Genomic DNA, 4252 nt, shown 5'->3' on the forward strand with positions numbered 1-4252 from the left:
AACCCTTTATGAGATGCATAGCTTAGCATCATTCTAATAGACTCAAGTCTGGCTACTGGGGCATAGGTTCATCATAATCAAATCCCTCTACTTGACTAAATCCTAGCTACTAATCCAACTTTATTTCTGATAATCTCCCCCTTTTCATTTAACTTATTCCTAAATATCCACTTAGTCTCAATGAATTTTTTATTCTTAGGTAGAGGAACTAAGTGTTGGATCGTAGACGTTCAATAGGGGGGGTGAATATCGAATAAAAAAATTCGTTCGAGTATAAACGCAGCGGAAATAGAGAAACAATGCTAACACAAACCAATTTTACTTGGTTCGGAGCCTGTGTCGACTCCTACTCCAAGGCCCGCGGTTGTTGACCGCTTTCGGTGGGCAATCACTAGCAATTCAAAATTTATTACAAAATAAGTACAGAAAAAGCTAATGAAAATGACGGCAATACTGACAAAGGAATGAATCGAAAAGAAAACGTGTGTTGTCGGAGCTTCGCTAGCGTCGCAGGAGCGCAGAACAGCAGAGCAAGCAGTAGAAGATCTCTTTTTTCAGTTGTTTTTGAAGCTCCCCTCTGACCCTCCTTTTATAGGATGCTCGGGGCGCCTGGATCCCTTCCGGGCGCCCTGGTGTAACGTAGCCCGCCCAACCAACGAGCTCCACGTGTCGACGCACGCCAGGGATAGAAATTGCCTCCCAGGTGCCCGAATCCCTTCTGGGCGCCCGGACCACTTTTTCTCCAGAAACTCCTTTATCTACAAGAAAGAGTTAGTCCGAGGCAAACAATATGTATATCCTGTAAAATAAGATGTTAGCACAGTTTATACTTTAATCAAAGAAGATTATGACTTAGATTACGTCTTTCCGAGACCGGAATCTAGTCACGATCTCGACTTAGATATCCGAAATGGATCTAAGCCGGATCGACGCCTAATGTTCCCTTCCCGGGAACGCGTCCTCACAATCACTCCCTTCCAGTTGTTGGTGCAGGAAGCATCCGACGATCGAACCTTAGTTTTGATAATGGCAAAGGATTCAAAGTTAAGTTAGTGTGTGATCTAACATGTTTGAATGAGTGTTTCAGGAAAGTCCTAGCTGCGGTTAGGCAGGTGAAAAACCCTAAGGGGTGGTAACCTTAGGTCCTAGGGGGCGGTAACCCTAGGTGGAGGAAAACCCTAAGGGGCGGTAACCTTAGGTCCTAGGGGGAGGTAACCCTAGGTGGAGGAAAACACTAAGGGGCGGTAACCTTAGGTCCTAGGGGGCGGTAACCCTAGGTGGAGAAAAACCCTAGGGGGCGGTAACCCTAGGTCCTAGGGGGTGGTAACCCATGGCGAAAAGTCCAGTCGGTCTGGAGGACCAGACTGGCATCAGGTAATCTCTCCTGATGGGAGTAGGTGAGGACGCGTTTCCCGTAGAGGGAACAGTAGGCGTCGGGTCGACCTAGGGTTTCCGGTTGGAAATCCGAAGTCAGACTCGGACAGTCCGAAGACTGTCAATTATTACTTACTGTGTAAAATACCGGAAAAAAATGATAATTTTTAATAAGGGAATTTTCCGGAATTTTTGGACATTTTTCGGGAATTTTTCGGAGCTCGTATGGACGAGTGCACGGGGATAAAAACGGGGCCTCGAGAAAGCCTGTTTGGGCTACCCATTTAAGAGAGGAAAAGATTTATTTATTTATCTCTTTTTCCTTTTCTTATTTATTTTCTTATTTTCTTTTTGTTTCTTCTCATTCCCGCACCCTTCCTTCTTCTCCCCGACGCCGCCGCGTGCCTTCTCCTTCGGTGCCCTAACCGCCGGCCACGGCGGTTCCTCTCTTTATCTTCTCCTCTTCTCGGTGAAGCCGAGCCTTTCTTCCTCGCCGCCACCCACTTCCTTTTCTTCCTCACTGATTCTGTGCCCTAGCCGCCAGCAACCGAGCCGCCAGTTCTCGGTTCCCGATCGCGACCCCGGTGTTTCCCTTGTGCCCGAGCATTGCTGACACCGAGCAAGAGCCGAGCGATTTCTTGCCCTAGGTGCCGACGACGCACCTCTTTGCCCTAGCGCCGGGCCGCCGTCGAGCCCTAGTTCTCCGGCCGACTCTTCCTTCCCGAGCCGCACCAGGCGATGCCATCACTTGAGGCCGGACGGAGCAGTGCATACCCCTACTCCAATTGCCCAGATTCGGTAGCCAATTTGTTCCTCTGCATAGTGTCAGTAAACAAGCCTTCTTCCCTCTGTATTGTCGTCGGCCACAAGATTTCGAGCATCAACAGATTTCTATAGCCTATTGACAGAGAGGAAGAAGATTTGGGTAAGGCAGGTAGGGTTCTGTGTTTGCAAATTCTTATGTTAGTGGGTTAATTGATTACATTGGTGTTTTATTTGTTTACAGCAGCAATATACCTTTGCTGGCAACAACAAATCGTGTGTGTGGATCAACAATCAAGGCTGTGAATTTAGGTAAGGGTAGGAATTTGATGCGTTTTGTAGTTAGATGTTTATGTGGTAAGGGAATTAGGTTTGGATTTAATCTAATGGGTTGATTGGGGATTTAGTTGCTAACCCTAATTAACTATTAGATTTAAAAAGGTAAATTGAGGATATGTGATTAGGGTTTTACCCTAATTTAGTGTCAGAGCTTTTTATTTAGCTATTTATATTGGAATTTTAGCTAAATAAAATATATCTCTGTTGGTATCACAGGACCTTGACGCGAGACGAGTATCTCGACGTCGTGTTCGGACCAGATTTGACATTTCCTATTGGAGGCGGGTACTTTTGACTTATTGTCTTTGATATGCTTAGTAATGAAAATAATATGTTGCATTAATTGTGTTTCCTATTTATTTCGGTTAATCACTGCCCAATACATGTTACCTGTTTGATTGATTGTTTGATTGCATCTCGTATTGGTCTTGTACCTGATCTATCATGCTCATGGGTAGTGATATAACCACGTTTCACATGTTCAGGACCTAGGTTTGATACCTTATTGATCAGTATATCTTGATATGATTTATTCGCTTTCGTGCACATTATGATATGTCCAGAGGTTGGATTAGTATATTACCATGCTTAGTGACATGCACCATTTGCATGATCGCATGCTGTGCGATAGATTGCTCCATTATTGTCGAGCACATTGCCAGTTTCATCACTGTTCGGTGCTCCGTTGTGACGCTCATGGGTAGCGAGATACAGCGTGGTAGCACGTCAGTTTGACTCTTCCGGTGCTCCGTTGATCCGCTCAGGGGTAGTGTGACGCAGCGTGTAGCACGTTAGAGATTCCTCCCCGTCATAGCGTACCGGGAGTTGAGAGCATTGCGCTCCCCCATTTATGATTTGGGGTAGGAGTACGTATGTACTCCGACAGCATTCCGTTCACTCGATCACTCATCAGGAGTAGTGTTGCAGAGTGCACGGTTGTCACAGCCCTACCCACTCGGTCCCACTGTTGTTGTGAGTCGGCTGACTGGCGTCAGGGGTGACCATGACATTGGCATCATATGCATGATGCATTTATTGTTTGTGTTTGTGTTTGTTGCACTTATATGCTGCACATTGCTTGGATACCTTGATTGACATGCATACAGGTCTTCTATACCTTTCGGACTGTTTGTCCTTTTACCGGGTCCTGGTTAGTACAGATTCTCTCCTGTCTTCTTCGATTTATAGTTACCTTTATCTTTATCAGGAGACTGTACGCATGATTAGTGCTAGGTGTTATTTCTTTACTTTGCATATCAATTGTACCTGCTGAGTGTTGGACTCACCCCGCCTCCATTGTTGATATTTTCAGGTTGATGCTGTCAGGAGAGAGTTCCAGTTGCTGGTCCCTGCAGACCTCGAGGATGTGATTGGTTTTTCGTTTGGTTTCCTTTTCTGTTCTAGACTGTTTGCACTTGTTATGTTCTGGATTTATTTGCTTATGGACATGATATAGATTTTATTATATCGATGGATTTGGATTTGGTTTTTATTCTACTACATGCCTGCCTGGACGGCAGAAGAGGTGAGTTCGTCGGATTTGAGTTTTACGAGTGTAGTTGAGTAGGATTGATTTCGAGTCAGAGTATTATTACTGCGTGGTTGTGTCAGCCAGAGGCTGAATATATATATATAAACTGCGTGGTGATTGATTTTCATTACTGTTATTATTCCAGCCGCCTGTGGCTGAGTATTTAGTGCTTGTAGAAAATTTTGATTGTCCGTCGTACAGGGGAGATGCTGCCGAAATTTTCTCGGACAGGGACACCTCTGGGGC

At 45.3% G+C, this 4252-nt stretch overlaps 1 long non-coding RNA gene across 1 annotated transcript; it reads left to right on the forward strand.

Moving 5' to 3' along the window:
- Positions 1–2196: 2196 nt before the first annotated feature.
- Positions 2197–3805, forward strand: LOC121990610. The gene is made up of 3 exons (XR_006114639.1): positions 2197–2299; positions 2381–2448; positions 3788–3805. It is a non-coding gene; the product is annotated as an uncharacterized LOC121990610 (long non-coding RNA).
- Positions 3806–4252: the final 447 nt, after the last annotated feature.

Source organism: Zingiber officinale, chromosome 6B (assembly GCF_018446385.1).
Source record: "Zingiber officinale cultivar Zhangliang chromosome 6B, Zo_v1.1, whole genome shotgun sequence".
NCBI classification, from domain to species: domain Eukaryota; kingdom Viridiplantae; phylum Streptophyta; class Magnoliopsida; order Zingiberales; family Zingiberaceae; genus Zingiber; species Zingiber officinale.